This window comes from Phocoena sinus, chromosome 20 (genome assembly GCF_008692025.1).
Source record: "Phocoena sinus isolate mPhoSin1 chromosome 20, mPhoSin1.pri, whole genome shotgun sequence".
NCBI classification, from domain to species: domain Eukaryota; kingdom Metazoa; phylum Chordata; class Mammalia; order Artiodactyla; family Phocoenidae; genus Phocoena; species Phocoena sinus.
Genome location: NC_045782.1, coordinates 43,001,422 through 43,018,995, shown reverse-complemented (window position 1 = coordinate 43,018,995; position 17,574 = coordinate 43,001,422). Strand labels below are relative to the sequence as shown.

Here is a 17,574-nt window from a genome sequence, read left to right as displayed (position 1 = left end):
ACACACACACACACACACACACACACACACCCCTACTTTTTATTATGAAAAATTGTAAATATATACAAAATAGAAGGTATATGGTGGACTTCACTGGTGGCGCAGTGGTTAAGAATCCACCTGCCAATGCAGGGGACACGGGTTCGAGCCCTGGTCTGGGAAGATCCCACATGCCACGGAGCAACTAAGCCCATGTGCCACAACTACTGAGCCTGTGCTCTAGAGCCTGCGTACAACAACTACTGAGGCCATGTGCCACAACTACGGAAGCGCATGCGCCTACAGCCTGTGCTCCAAAACAAGAGAAGCCACCACAATGAGAAGCCCAAGCACTGCAACAAAGAGTAGCCCCCGCTCGCCACAACTAGAGAAAGCCTGCGTGCAGCAACGAAGACCCAACACAGCCAAAAAAATAAATTAATAAAATAAATGAATTTTTTTAAAAAAGAAAGTATATGGCAATGCACATTCATATACTCTCCCTAGTTGCAAATATTATCAACTTATGACCATTATTATTTCATCTATAACTTCACCCACCCCTCTACCTTACTCTCACCCTTTCTCTTTAGGAAAGTTGCTGCTATGTTCTATGGGCACCTAAAAAAATCGGTACCTTTATTATGAATTGTCAGCTTTGACAAAATAAACAGTCCTTCTTTGTCCCACTTAATACCTTTTGTCCTAACTTCTGTCAATCAGAAAGCAAAATCACAAACCCTACTTTCTTTTTGTTTGCATTTTTGCCTAGGAAAAAAAGGTTTGAAAAGACTATTAAAACTGCTTATTTCTGGACAATGAGATTTTGAGTGTCTTGCTGTACTTTTGAGTATTTTTGTACTTTTCAGTATTGGCTTAATTTTAATGGACTCTTTTTCTAACAAAGATTATAAAGTCATCATTCTGAGGAAAAGAATAGCAAACTGATCCTCTTTTCACATGCATCAACCCAATTTTCCTGAAAATATATCACTTACCGCCAGCTTTAGTCAACTCTGTGATCTTCTGAAATTCTGGCTTAGAAAGGTAAACTCCAAAATTTTGAAGACAAGTATTCAGATCCCCATAATCAATATTTTCATCTTTATCAATAGCTTTGATGACATCAGTCAATGCTGAAAATAAAGCAGTATGCTAATAAGCATTAAATATAAGTCAAAAGCAAAACACCAATAGTAAGATGAATTTTAGTTCTAACACACTAACAAAATATTAAAAACTTCAGAAATGTTATATGTGAGAAGCATTACCAGAATCTTTAATAATATGAAAATTAAGGGCTTCCCTGGTGGTGCAGTGGATAAGAATCTGCCTGCAAATGCAGGGGACACAGGTTGAATCCCTGGTCCAGGAAGATCCCACATGCCATGGAGCAACTAAGTCCATGAGCCACAACTACTGAGCCTGCACTGTAGTGCCTGCAAGCCGCAACTACTGAACCCCATGTACCTAGAGCCCATGCTCCACAATAAGAGAAGCCACCGTAGTGAGAAGCCCGTGCACAACAATGAAGAGTAGCCCCTGCTCACCACAACTAGAGAAAGCTCACATGCAGCAACAAAGACCCAACACAGCCAAAAATAAATAAATAAAATAAAAATATTTTAAAAATTAAAAAAAAGAAAATTAATAAGTTATAACATCAGAGTATGAAATATATTATTCCACTCTCCTACAGCATTTGTATCTAAGCAAGTGCCAATTTAATTGCACTAACAATACCACAACTAAAAATACATAGGATCAAAAATATTATATAATTTCCCCCATTTAATTCTCTAACAATTTAAAATTCCCTAGCAGTCTGTTTCTTAGTAGCAGAAACAGAAGTAGAAAACCTTCACTCTCAAATGATAAATTGGAATAAGCTTTTGTAACAATACATGGCTCAGTCATCAGTAAATTTATCTTAGTTTAACTTCTGTAAATATAAATTATTACTTGAAAACAGCTATGCTACATGTCTTTTTACAATACTTTAGAATGTATGCTTCACAAATTTGGGCAGTATTTCCTCCATTAAATTTAAACTGATAAATTTTTACTGCACTGAAAACTTTCTTAAAAGAAATTACTTATAAATATATGGATTAAGGAAGTAGACAGATGTGTGTATGTGAACTCTGGAACAAATTAAACTCAAATAAGTTTTCTCTAGTAGATTAGGATAGGTAAAGTGAGGAGCTGGGCAGTGGAGAGCATTAAAGTCATTATCAGTAGTTAATCTTCTTCAAGCAATCACTGGAAGTCATTATGGATTGCAAAACAAAGAAAGAATGATCAAAATGATTATTGAACTAGATGATCCTTAAAACGATGCTTAAAATGATGATTCTTATGTGTAAAAACATGGAATAAGACACCATGTTCCTATTTTGTGAAAGTTTCAGGTGAAAGTAATTCTCATTTAAAAGTTAACAACAGAGGAGTGACATCAGCAAGACAGTTGAGTAGGAAGCCCTGGACTCCCCTTCTCCCCTCACACACACTGATTCAGCAAAAATTCACGGATAAATTCCTTTTGTGAGAAATGAGAAACTAACTGAAAGGCTCTAACATCCCAGGAGAATGCAAAACCAGATTCATTGAAGCTAGTAGGGAGATGTGGGACACCCTTTTGCTGGAGACCCTGTCCCCACTGCAGCACCATATGATCTGAAAGAGACCCCTTAGCTCCCAGATTCACTCAGGGGAAAATAGAAATTGGTTCACACGTCCAGCAGTCCAACTTTTCTAAAAGGCCTCCCCAGAAGACTGGCTTCTGTCTTGCCAATCTTGGGGCTCTGATAGGTCTAGTATAGACTAGTAGTCTGGGATAGAACAGAGGTGGTGACATAAGCCAGTCAATGCCAATGATCCTTGCTCAGCACAGAGTGAGTAGATATAAAATGCCAATTCTCAGCTTCCCCCTGGATAGCAAAAGAATTGATTCATGCATCCAACACCCCAACTCCTTCAGGGCCTCCCAAAGGACCAGCATCTGTCTCACCAGTCCTAGAGCCTGGGGAAGGAAAGAGTTGGTAGAGGTCCCAAGAATATTGGCTAAGCTAATTGGTAGGGGTATTCTCCTGTATAAGGCCAGTCTATGAAGACTAAGAGAGGTGCTTGCTTTGTGTAATGCACAGACTCCAACACAGAGAATCTCATAACTCTAATAAAAAAGACAGTAACTCCCATAAAGTTGCTCATCAAAATCAAGAGAACAATGCAAGAACACAGTGAGAACTTCAACACAGAGATGGAAAATATTCAAAAGTGCCAAACAGAAATCATAGAGGTGAAGAACACAATAACTGAAAATTTCACTAGAGGTGCTAAACAGCAGACTAGATCAAGCAGAAGAATGGAACAGTGAACTAAAAGACAGGTCACTGGAAAGAATTCTGCAAACAAACACTGATGAATAACACAATAAATGAAATTTTAAATTCTCTAGAAGGAATGAATAGCAGAATAACTGAGGCAGAAGAACGGATAAGTTACCTGGAAGATAAAATATTGGAAATAATTACTGCAGAGCAGAATAAAGAAAAAAGAATGAAAAGAATTAAGGACAGTCTCAGAGACCTCTGGGACAACATTAAACACACCAACATTTGAATTATTGGGGTTCCAGAAGAAGAAGAGAAAAAGAAAGGGACTGAGAAAATATTTGAAGAGATTATAGTTGAAAACTTCCCTAATATGGGAAAGGAAATAGTTAATCAAGTCCAGGAAGCACAGAGAGTCCCATACAGGATACATCCAAGGAGAAACACGCCAAGACACATATTAATCAAAGTATCAAAAATTAAATACAAAGAAAAAACATTAAAAGCAGCAAGGGAAAAAACAACAAATAACACACAAGGGAATCCCCATAAGGTTAACAGCTGATCTTTCAGCAGAAACTCTGCAAGCCAGAAGGGAGTGGGAAGACATATTTAAAGTGATGAAGGGGAAAAACCTACAACCAAGATTACTCTACCCAGCAAGTATCTCATTCAGATTTGACGGAGAAATTAAAACCTTTACAGACAAGCAAAAGCTAAGAGAATTCAGCACCACCAAACCAGCTTTACAAATGCTAAAAGAACGTCTCTAGGCAGGAAACACAAGGGAAGGAAAAGACCTAGAATAACAAACTCAAAATAATTAAGAAAATGGTAATAGGAACATACATATCGATAATTACCTTAAATATAAATGGATTAAATGCTCCAACCAAAAGACATAGACTGGCTGAATGGATACAAAAACAAGACCTGCATATATGCTGTCTACAAGAGACCCACCTCAGACCTAGGGACACATACAGACTGAAAGTGAGGTGATAGAGAGATATTCCATACAAATGGAAATCAAAAGAAACCTGGAGTAGCAATTCTCATATCATATCAGATAAAATAGACTTTAAAACAAAGACTATTACAAGAGACAAAAAAGGACACTACATAATGATCAAGGGATCAATCCAAGAAGAAGATATAACAATTGTAAATATTTATGCATGCAACATAGGAGCACCTCAATACATAAGGCAAATGCTAACAGCCATAAAAGGGGAAATCGACAGTAACACAATAATAGTAGGGGACTTTAACACCCCACTTTCACCAATGGACAGATCATCCAAAAGGAAAATAAATAAGGAAACACAAGCTTTAAATGACACATTAAAGAAGATGGACTTAATTGATATTTATAGGACGTTCCATCCCAAAACAACAGAATACACTTTCTTTTCAAGTGCTCATGGATCACTCTCCAGGATAGATCATATCTTGGGTCACAAATCAAGCCTTGGTAAATTTAAGAAAATTGAAATCATATCAAGTATCTTTTCCGACCACAACACTATGAGAATAGATATCAATTACAGGAAAAAAGTCTGTAAAAAATACAAACACATGGAGGCTAAAGAATACACTACTTAATAACCAAGAGATCACTGAAGAAATCAAAGAGGAAATCAAAAAATACCTAGAAACAAATGACTATGAAAACACGACGACCCAAAACCTATGGGAGGCAGCAAAAGCAGTTCTAAGAGGGAAGTTTGTAGCAATACAATCCTACCTTAAGAAACAAGAAACACCTCAAATAACCAACCTAACTTTACACCTAAAGCAATTAGAGAAAGAAGAACAAAAAAACCCCAAAGTTAGCAGAAGGAAAAAAATCATAAAGGTCAGATCAAAAATAAATGAAAAAGAAATGAAGGAAACGATAGCAAAGGTCAATAAAACTAAAAGCTGAGAAGATAAACAAAATTGATAAACCATTAGCCAGACTCATCAAGAAAAAAAAGGGAGATGACTTTTAGAAATGAAAAAGGAGAAGTAACAACTGACACTGCAGAAATACAAAAGATCATGAGAGATTACTACAAGCAACTATATGCCAATAAAATGGACAACCTGGAAGAAATGGACAAATTCTTAGAAAAGCACAACCTTCCGAGACCGAACCAGGAAGAAATAGAAAATAGAAACAGACCAATCACAAGCACTGAAATTGAAACTGTGATTAAAAATCTTCTAACAAACAAAAGCCCAGGACCAGATGGCTTCACAGGCGAATTCTATCAAACATTTAGAGAAGAGCTAACACCCATCCTTCTCAAACTCTTCCAAAATATAACAGAGGGAGGAACACTCCCAAACTCATTCTATGAGGCCACCATCACCCCGATACCAAAACCAGACAAAGATGCCACAAAAAAAGAAAAATACAGGCCAATATCACTGATGACATAGATGCAAAAATCCTCAACAAAATACTAGCAAACAGAGTCCAACAGCACATTAAAAGGATAATACACCACGATCAAGTGGGGTTTATCCCAGGAATGCAAGAATTCTTCAATATATGCAAATCAATCAACGTGATACACCATATTAACAAATTGAAGGAGAAAAACCATATGATCATCTCAATAGATGCAGAAAAAGCTTTTGACAAAAGTCAACTCCCATTTACGATAAAAACCCTCCAGAAAGTAGGCACAGAAGGAACATACCTCAACATAATAAAGACCAAATATGACAAACCCACAGCCAACATCATTCTCAATGGTGAAAAACTGAAACCATTTCCACTAAGATCAGGAACAAGACAAGGTTGCCCACTCTCACCACTAGTATTCAACATAGTTCTGGAAATGTTAGCCACAGCAATCAGAGAAGAAAAAGAAATAAAAGTAAGCCAAATCAGAAAAGAAGTAAAGCTGTCACTGTTTGCAGATGACATGATACTATACGTAGAGAATCGTAAATATGCTACCAGAAAACTACTAGAGCTAATCAATGAATTTGATAAAGTAGCAGGATACAAAATTAATGCACAGAAATCTCTTGCACTCCTATACACTAATGATGAAAAACCTGAAAGTGAAATTAAGAAAACACTCCCATTTACCATTGCAAAAAATAAAATAAAATATCTAGGAATAAACCTACCTAAGGAGACAAAAGACCTGTATGCAGAAAATTATAAGACACTGATGAAAGAAATTAAAGATGATACACACAGATGGAGAGATATACCACGTTCTTGGATTGGAAGAATCAACATTGTGAAAATGACTATACTACCCAAAGCAATCTACAGATTCAATGCAATCCCTATGAAACTACCACTGGCATTTTTCACAGAACTAGAAAGAAAAATTTCATGAAACACAAAAGACCCCGAATAGCCAAAGCAATCTTGAGAAAGAAAAACGGAGCTTGAGGAATCAGGCTCCCTGACTTCAGACAATAGTACAAAGCTACAGTCATCAAGACAGTATGGTACTGGCAAAAGAACAGAAATATAGATCAATGGAACAGGACAGAAAGCCCAGAGATAAAGCCATGCACATATGGTCACCTTATCTCTGATAAAGGGGGCAAGAATATACAGTGGAGAAAAGACAGCCTCTTCAATAAGTGGTGCTGGGAAACTGGACAGCTACATATAAAAGAATGAAATTAGAACACTCCCTAACACCATACACAAAAATAAACTCAAAATGGATGAAAGACCTAAATGTAAGTCCAGACACTATCAAACTCTCAGAGGAAAACATAGGCAGAACACTCTATGACATAAATCACAGCAAGATCCTTTTTGACCCACCTCCTAGAGAAATGGAAATAAAAACAAAAATAAACAAATGGGACCTAATAAAACTTAAAAGCTTTTGCACAGCAAAGGAAACCATAAACAAGATGAAAAGACAGCCCTCAGAATGGGAGAAAATATTTGCAAATGAAGCAACTGACAAAGGATTATCTCCAAAATTTACAAGCAGCTCATGCAGCTCAATAACAAAAAAACAAACAACCCAATCCAAAAATGGGCAGAAGACCTAAATAGACATTTCTCCAAAGAAGATATACAGATTGCCAACAAACACATGAAAGGATGCTCAACATCATTAATCATTAGAGAAATGCAAACCAAAACTACAATGAGATATCATCTCACATGAGTCAGAATGGCCATCATCAAAAAATCTACAAACAATAAATGCTGAAGAGGGTGTGGAGAAAAGGGAACCCCCTTGCACTGTTGGTGGGAATGTAAATTGATACAGCCACTATGGAGAACAGTATGGAGGTTCCTTAAAAAACTAAAAATAGAACTACCATACGACCCAGCAATCCCACTACTGGGCATATACCCTGAGAAACCATAATTCAAAAAGAGTCAAGTACCACAATGTTCATTGCAGCTCTATTTACAATAGCCAGGACATGGAAGCAATCTAAGTGTCCATCAACAGATGAATGGATAAAGAAGATGTGGCACATATATACAATGGAATATTACTTAGCCATAAAAAGAAACGAAATTGAGTTACTTGTAGTGAGGTGGATGGACTTAGAGTCTGTCATACAGAGCGAAGTAAGTCAGAAAGAGAAAAACAAATACCGTATGCTAAAATATATATATGGAATCTAAAAAACAAACAAAAAAAAGATCATGAAGAACCTAGGGGCAAGACAGGAATAAAGACACAGACCTACTAGAGAATGGACTTGAGGATATGGGGAGGGGGAAGGGTAAGCTGGGACAAAGTGAGAGAGTGGCATGGCCATATATACACTACCAAATGTAAAATAGATAGCTAGTGGGAAAGAGCCGCATAGCACAAGGAGATCAGCTCGATGTTTTGTGACCACCTAGAGGGATGGGATAGGGAGGGTGGGAGGGAGGGAGACACAAGAGGGAAGAGATATGGGGATATATGTATATGTATAACTGATTCACTTTGTTATAAAGCAGAAACTAACACACCATTGTAAAGCAATTATACTCTAATAAAGATGTTAAAAAAAAAAAGAAGACAGGAGATAACAAGTGTTGGCAAGAATGTGGAGAAACGAGAACTCTCATACACTGTTGGTGGGAATATAAGTTGGTACAGTCACCATGGAAAACCGTAGGGAGAGGTTCCTGAAAACAATTAAAAACAACTACCATATGATCCAGGAATTCCACTTCTGGGTATATGTCCAAGGAAACGAAAACAGGATCTCAAAGAGGTATCTGCACTGCCATGTTCATTGCAGCATTATTCACAATAGCCAAGATATGGAAACTATATAAGTGTCTGTCAACAGATGAATAGTTAAAGAAGATGTGGTAAATATATACAATGGAATACAATATATTTAGCCATGACAAAGAAGGGAACAACATGGATGGACCTTGATAGCATTATGCAAAGTGAAATAAGTCAAACAGAGAAAGACAAATACTATAGAATATCACTTATACGTGATTTTTTTAAAAAAGCCAAGTCACAAGGTGACTATAGTTAATAATCCTGTATTGTATAACTGAAATTTGCTGAGAGTAGAATTTGTGTTGTCACCAAAAGAATAATAATGATGATGATGTAAATATGTGAGGTGATGAATATGTTACTTAACTCGATGGTGGTAATTATTTCTCAGGGAATACATACATCAAATCACCACACTGTACATTTAAATAAATTACAATTTTATTTGTCAAAAACAAAAAAAGGACAAACAGACATATGGATAATGACTTTCTTATAACTGGAAACCTATGATAACTTATAGGCTTCCACATGGCTGTGAGAGAAGTGAGAAAAATATGAGAATGGCTATCTAGGAATTAAAACCATGACCCTAAAAGAATGGCCACCAATATGCATGATCCACTATACTTAGTACATTATAAGAACACATGAGTTACATTTTTGGTTCTCTTAAACTGGCAAAAGCATAATTCAATTAAGTAACCTCACAGTTTAACTTACTTTTTTGTATGATCTGGGCTCAAACCCCTAACTTCAGGTGAAATTCTCTTCTCTGTTGTTTTAGAAAACTTGATGTATTTCTTGCTGTCAATATTTCTTGATGGCAAGTCAGTTGCAAAAAAATTATAGCCATCATCTGATAAATCAGTATTTTCTTCTCCCTGGGGAGCAATCAAAAGCCACAGTCAGCCATGTTCTCTTTGCACACATAAATTAAATATGACATTCTGGGTCAAATCATTCATTTTAGATCAATATTCTCTCTAAAATGGTGCTATCGAAAAGAATTTTGTTGAAAAGAGTTAGTTAATGCATTCGTCTGGATTACGTATATATTCTAAATGACTCCAACTTTCCTTAGTGCATTATGCAGCCACAAATGCACAGCATTCGTGAATGTATCTAACACTTATTAAATCTAGTTCTTAAGGCATCATTAAACTTAACTTCATAATTAACATTTTCTGTTTTGTGAAAGACACTGTCAAGCAGATGAGAGGACAACTCATAGACTGGGAGGAAATATTTGCAAAAGACATATCTGATAAGGGACTGTAATCAAAGTATCTTTATTTTGTATATTCAAAACTATACAAAGAACTCTTAAAACTCAACAATAAGAAAAAGAACAACCTAATTAAAAAATGGGCAAAAGATCTTAACAGACACCTCACCAAAGAAGATACACAAATGGCAAACAAGCACATGAAAAGATGTTCAACATCATGTCACTAGGGAATTACAAATTAAAATATCAAGATACCATCACACATCTATTAGAATAGCTGAAATCAAAACACAGACAACACCAAATGCTGGCAAGAATGTGAAGCAAGAGGAACTCTCATTCATTGCTGGGAATGCAAAATGGTATAGCTGTTTTGAAAGACAATTTCACAGCCTCTTACAAAACTAAACATACTCTTACCATACAATCCAGCAATTGCACTTCTCCATGTTTACCCAAAGGAGTTGAAAAAGTATATCCACACAAAAACCTGAACACAGACGTTTATAGCTTTATTCATGATTGCCAAAACTTGTAAAAAACCAAGATGTTCTTCAGTAGATCAGGGGATAAACTGTGATACATTCAGACCATGGAATACTATTCAGTGCTAAAAAGGAATGAGCTATCAAGCCATGAAAAGACATGGAGGAAACTTAAATGTATACTGCTAAGTGAAAGCAGCCAATCTGTAAAAGCTACACACTGTATGATTCCATCTATATGGCATTCTGGAAAAGGCAAAACTATGGAGACAATAAAAAGATCAGTGGTTACTAGTGGTGGGTGGGGGCTGAGAAGAGATGAATAGGCAGAGCACAGAGGATTTTAGGGCAGTGAAACTATTCTATATAACATTTTAATAGTGGCTACATGTCATCACATATTTGTCCAAACCCATAGAATGTACAACATCAAGAGTCAACTCTAATACAAACTATGGACTTTGGGTGATAATGATGTGTCAATACAGGTTCATCAGTTATAACAAATGGACCACAGTGATGAAGGGTATTGATAGTGGAGGAGGCTGTGGGGCACAGGGTATATAGGAACTCTCTGTACTATCCACTCAATTTTGCTGTGAATCTAAAACTGCTCTTAAAGAATAAAGTCTATTAAAAAAAATCTATATTCCTTTTAAATAGAACCCCCCCCCCAAAAAAAACCAAACAAACAACTAGAGCCCAAGAGCAATTAACATGTTTAGAAAAAGAGGAATGAAGTTGGAAATATTCTCTTTCTTGAAATACGGCAGTTTGCAGTTTGGACTGCATCTAGTTCATCAAAGGTACATTAGTTTTTAATCCCTGAAGAGATTACACGGGCAATTTATAATGCAGATTACCATGGGAGTCTAGAGAGACCTTTATTTCCGCATTAGATAGAAATTAAGAGAATTATTTCAGTGACTTTTAGAATTTGCACACATTTATCTTACAACAGAGACACACCTTTAAAAACTTGTTTCAAAAAGGCAGTCTGATTTGCTGCCCTAATGAGATGTTTATTACAAATGATGAAAGGATTAGCAGAGAGGTTAAGAAAAATGACCCAAAATCGAAACCATTAAAAAAAAAAAGAAGGGGATCTAAAAAGACAGAGGGGCACAAAAACCTGTTATCAAAGCCCTGATGAACAGAAACAAATAGTGAATAGAAACTTTAACAACACAGAAAAGGAAGAAAAGAATTTCTAAAACTCTACAGATAAAGGTGAACCATCTGTAAAATACAAACTATATAGTTTAAGGGAATAAATTGGTATGATATATTAATATTGTTAATGTTTTTAATATTTAAGAATTCAAAATCAGTTTATAAGGGTACAATCAATAAAGTATTACATATAAAAGGATGGAACAGGTTAATATATACATATATATTACATGTCTCAGTACTTAGCAAGAAGCCCCTGAAATTGTTTTTTGGAATTACAGTATAGGTACATGTCTCATATGGTGGCACCAGATCCACTGAAAGAATAAATTTAAAAGATTAAGACTCTCATGGAATATTACTCGCCATAAAAAGAAACAAAATTGAGTTACTTGTAGTGAGGTGGATGGACCTAGAGTCTGTCATACAGAGTGAAGTAAGTCAGAAAGAGAAAAATAAATACCGTATGCTAACACATATATATATGGAATCTAAAAAAAAAAAAAAGGTTCTGAAGAACCTAGGGGCAGGACAGGAATAAAGACGCAGAAGTAGAGAATGGATTTGAGGACACAGGGAGGGGGAAGGGTAAGCTGGGACAAAAGTGAGAGAGTGGTATGGACTTACATATACTACCAAATGTAAAGTAGCTAGCTAGTGGGAAGCAGCCGCATAGCACAGGGAGATCAGCTCGGTGCTTTGTGTCTACCTAGAGGGGTGGGATAGGGAGGGTGGGAGGGAGACGCAGAGGGAGGAGATATGGGGATATATGTATATGTATAGCTGATTCACTTTGTTATAAAGCAGAAACTAACACACCATTGTAAAGCAATTATGTTCCAATAAAGATGTTAAAAAATAAAATAATTTAAAAAGTCCATATTCAGATATGAAAAAAAAAAAGATTAAGACTCTCAACTGACAATGTTAAATTCTACCTGAGTCTTGTGCTCCTGAAAAACAGTGAAAGAAGAATTCCCTCACCCTTTTGTGTTCTGGATAATGGCTGACTGGAAAGAACCACCCCTCCTCAAAAGATTTAGAAAAAACTTACCACATACCCCTCTTGTTTACCTATGACAAGGCCAAGCACCTTCAAATTTTCCTTTCTTTGCCTCATAAATGGTTAGCTGAATTGTTTTATCCTCACCAATTAATCAGGACAAAATGCTTATTAACTAGACTTCGGTTAAGCTTCTCTCCTTCTCCAAGCCCCTGAACTTTGGCCCACCCTCAGCCTGAGCCAGTCAGCATGCAACCCCTCCAGAAAATAGGGCTGGCCTCTCGGTAAAATATTCTCTGATCTATTTATCCGATCATGCCACTCTAACATCCCATTTCCCCATATCCAGTTCTTCCTAGCCTTGTTTACTCCTCTCTATAAAAGAAAACCCTTTTAATCACTTTGCTGTACACCTGAAACTAACACAACATTGTTAATCAACTATACTCCAATATAAAATAAAAATTAAAAAATAATAATACAATAAAATAAAATAAAAAAAAAAAAAGAAAGAAAAGAAAACCCTTCTTCCCTAAACCTTGGAGATGCTTGCAGATCTTATGGTCACAGCGTTCTCCCTATTGCAATAGTCCCCCCCCCCCCTCCTTTTTCAATAGTCTCTTTCCTCCCTTACAATAATCCTTTTGAATAAAGTCTCTCCATACTAAGTCCTGATTTGTTTTTATTGACACAATACTGGCCAATACATAAGAATGTCCCCTGAATCACAGATAAGAGGGCTAGAGAAACTTATCTTTTAAATTACCTTTTGATTAGACTGCCATGTTATTAATTACATTATCTACAACCTCTCATGTAGGTTTAAATCCTTTGGTCTCCTGGAAAATTGTCCCTGTCCCTTTCCCAAAAAATACTCTCATCACACATCACAGATCTCTTGATACTGCATGGGTTGCTGGGATGAGAGTTCAACATATATCCACTAAAAGAGTGCAAAGGTCACCTCAGTTATTAAGCAAGATCATATGACTATGTTGCTATGAATCTGCTTACTGATTATGGGTGTGAGGTAATGTAAACTAATTTTTAAGAAAGAAAAGGAAGGAATCTTTAGAAACTGTTTTGAAAAATACCTGGCAAAATAAATGTACTTTAGTTTCCATCTTTCTGTTTAGAGGTAAATTCTGCCCTTAAGGCCTCAAAGAACTTGATGAACAAGTGTGAATGAACAGTAGCACAAAATGATTTCCTGCAGGGACTTCCCTGGTGGCGCAGTGGTTAAGAATCCGCCTGCCAATGCAGGGGACATGGGTTTGAGCCCTGGTCCCGGAAGATCACACATGCCGTGGAGCAGCTAAGCCCGTGTGCCACAACTACTGAGCCTGCACTCTACAGCCCACGAGCCACAACTACTGAGCCCACGTGCCACAACTACTGAAGCCCGCACACTTAGAGCTCGGGCTCCACAACAAGAGAAGCCACTGCAATGAGAAGCCTGCACATGGCAACAAAGAGTAGCCCCCGCTCGCCACAACTAGAGAAAGCCCACGCAGCAATGAAGACCCAACGTGGCCAAAAATAAATAAACAAATAAATAAATTAATTAATTTATTTAAAAAATGATTTCCTGCAAAAAAGAGAAAAGTAAAAAATCATATCCCTGTTTAGGAGACATAAGTAATTATATTTAACTACCTTAAGTTATTCTTTCAATGTAACACTCACTTATAGTACGATACCTAATAGACATTTCCCAACTCAGATATATATACAAAAGCTAGAAAAGGCAGTTAATAGATCATAAATCACAGGAGATCATCCAGTCCCTTAACTTCACCTTTGTAGTATAAGGAGGAGAATAGAAATCCAAATTCAAATGTCGTGAAAAGCAGTAAGTTGTTATATGTATTTATTCAAATAAGCCCAGTTAAGCAGAACTACTAACAGCCAGTAATTGCTAATGCTATTAAATACTTACTGTGAGACATTATGATAAACACTCTGACCTGCATTATTTCATTTATTCCCGAAAACTACCTTTCAAGGAATTATCATTCTCTCTATTTTACAGATGAGGAAAATAAAAACTTAGATCAAATTGCCCAAGATTCCACAGCCAACAAACAGTGCAGTCAGATTTTGAATTCAGGCAGCCTAACTCAAGAGCCTGTGGTCTTCAGCACCACACAACATTGCCTCTCAAAACAATACTATTGCAAACAAAAAATGTTTTAGCCAGTTCTACACTATGTAAATGTGATAACCAACTTTAGAAATTTAGAATTTCCCAAAGTTTTCACAATATCTTTTACTTATATCTGAGTCACATTTGATGAGTGGTTTATTACGTTGGTAGTGACATTCCATTGTTAGTCGCAATTATTAGTATCTTTTTCATATTGTGAAGTTGAACTGCAAATATTAATATTCTAATAGAGAGATAGTACTTTAAAATAATTTATTTCTGTAAATGTTATTGTAATTACTGTTGAATGTGGTATGCCCAACATTCCTAGAATTCAAAACATGTTAAAAATAAAATGAAACCACATCAGAAATACCTATCTCAGAAAACATTAGAAGGCTGTACAGGTTTCCCTAGCAACCCACTCTATGTAACCTCTTCTAAAGCTTCTCTAACCAGTTCAATCTTCACCTCTAAACTTCCTGGCATAGCACTTACTGTCTTCATTTTTCTTATTGTCTTCATTATTCAACTGGCATTAATCATTTGCCTTGTATTTTTATTTAATTATCACATGTATAGCTCTTACACCAATTAAAGCCTAAATTTCTAAGGAATGGGCTGGTATCTCATCATTCTTTGAATTATTTCTCACAGAACCAAGCACAGTGCTATAGACATATTGTAAAAGAAGGAAAGAAAGAAGGGAGGGAAGGAGAGAGGCAGAGAAGGAGGGAGGGAAGGGGAGGGAAGAGGGAGGAAGGGAGGAAGGAATTCTGTCCCTACTGAGCTTACTCACCAAGAGCTCTTAGGTCATTAAAGGACTTAATTAAGCAGATGAAGCACGATTTAAATAAATTTTGAAAGGAAGAACTGTTTCATAATTATTGATCAGATTATCAAAAAGTTGGCAGGGCTCAATCTGCTGGATAAATCAGATACCACATAAGTCTCTCCAAGGTAAGAGAAAAAATAGCACAGGAAGTCTCTTTCCCATAACTCTGACAACAGAATTGTTTCTTAACTCTTTTAATCCTACGACATATATGTGAACTTGCAAGGGAAAACCAAGGAAAGTAAAAAGAGTTGTATCCCTTTTCTCCAATCCATTCATCCCTCCATCCATGAATTCAACACATATATATTGCAACATGGAGGACACCAACTACCCTAAGAGGAGCCATTTGGGTGTTATGATACGGAAATAATGTCCTTGGAGTGAGTTCAAGGGAGAATGGGGGACAGAAATTGGAGACAGCCAGAAGAGATGACTTAAGGAGTTATTCTATAAAGGGAAAGAGAAATGAGGTAGTAGCTGAGGGGTCAGAGCGGTTATGAGGCTTTAAGATGGGGAAAGATAAAGAAATGTTCATATGCTAATAGAAATAATCTAGTGGAGGAGCAAAAATTAATCATATAGGAGGGGAGAGTTACTGGAACAATATTCTCAAGTAGGAGAAAGGAAATGGGATTTAGGGCAGAAGGGGAGGCTCTGGCCTTAGCTTAGCACATATTCACAGTAGTAGGAGACATGGCGGAGTAACTGGGCATAATTACATGTAGAGTAGGTGAGTAGGTGTGGTCGTGGGAGCTTGTGGAAATCATCTCTGATTGCGTCAGTCTCCTTAGTGAAACAGGAAGCAAAGTAATCAACAGAGAATGAGGATGTGAGAGGAGGAGCTGGAGGTTTGAGGAAAGAGGCATTGTTATAAAATAGTCATCTAGGAGAGTGGAAGAAGTAATATAGTCCAATCAACTCACACTTGTCGGAATGGCTATCATCAAAAAGTCTACAAATAACAAGTGTTGGCGAGGATGTAGAGAAAAGGGAACCCAAGTACACTGTTGGTAGGACTGTAAATCGGTGCAGCAACTATGGAAAACAGTATGGAGGCTCCTTAAAAAAACTAAAAATAGAACATGATCCAGCAATTCCACTGCTGGGTTTGTATCCTAAGAAAATGAAAACACTAATTCAAAAAGATACATGCACCCCCATGTTCATAGCAGCTCTACTTACAATAGCTAAGACATGGAAGCAACCTAAGTGCCCATCAAAAGACGAATGGATAGGGCTTCCCTGGTGGTGCAGTGGTTAAGAATCCGCCTGCCAATGCAGGGGACACGGGTTCGATCCCTGGTCCGGGAAGATCCCATATGCTGCAGAGCAACTAAGCCCATATGCCACAACTACTGAGCCTGTGCTCTACAGCCCGTGAACCATAACTACTGAAGCCAGCGAGCCACAACTACTGAAGCCCATACGCCTAGAGCCCGTGCTCTGCAACAAGGGAAGCCACCACAAGGAGGAAACTGTGCACAGCACAAAGACCCAATGCAGCCAAAAATAAATAAATAAATAATTAAAAAAAAAAAAAAGATGAATGGATAAAGATGATGTGATGTGTGTGTGTGTGTGTGTGTGTGTGTGTGTGTGTGTGTGAGATGGAATATTACTGAGCCATAAAAAAGAATGATATTCTGACATTTGCAACAACATGGATGAACCTAGAGGGTATTATGCTTAGTGAAGTAAGTCAGACAGAGAAACACAAAGACTTTATATTATCACCTATATGTGGAATCTAAAAAGAAAACAAATGAATGTATGTAACAAAACAGAGAACAAACTCCTGGTTACCAGTAGGGAGAGGGAAGTGGGGAGGGGTAAAATAGAGTTATGAGATTAAGAGACACAAACAACTATGTATAAAATAAATAAGCAACAAGGATATATTGTGCAGTACAGGGAAATATAGCCATTATTTTGTAGTAACTTTAAATGGAGTATAACCTATAAAAATATTGAATTGCTATGTTGTACACCTGAAACTAATATAATATTGTCATATAATCAGCTATACTTCAACAAATACTAAAATAAAAAAATTTAAAGAATGGGCAAAACTAATAAATGGTAATATAAATTTTTAAAAAATAGAATTAATAGCCCAGGGGAATCTGATATGATCGCTGGACAGCTTGAAGGGTCCCTTTAGG

The 17,574-nt window shown here is 36.7% G+C and overlaps 1 protein-coding gene across 10 annotated transcripts in view; it reads right to left on the bottom strand.

Moving 5' to 3' along the window:
- The window catches only part of LOC116745913, a 62,194-nt gene that overhangs the window by 42,080 nt on the left and 2,540 nt on the right, over nt 1-17,574 (bottom strand). For 9 of the 10 annotated variants that reach the window (XR_004347581.1, XM_032617056.1, XM_032617055.1 and 6 more), the window contains exons 2-3: nt 9,260-9,420; nt 978-1,115 (exon numbers count right to left, since the gene is read on the bottom strand). The gene's annotated coding sequence lies outside the window, so the exon portion shown is untranslated. The remainder of the gene's footprint in view (nt 1-977; nt 1,116-9,259; nt 9,421-17,574) is intronic. The other variant, XM_032617050.1, reaches the window with a different exon arrangement.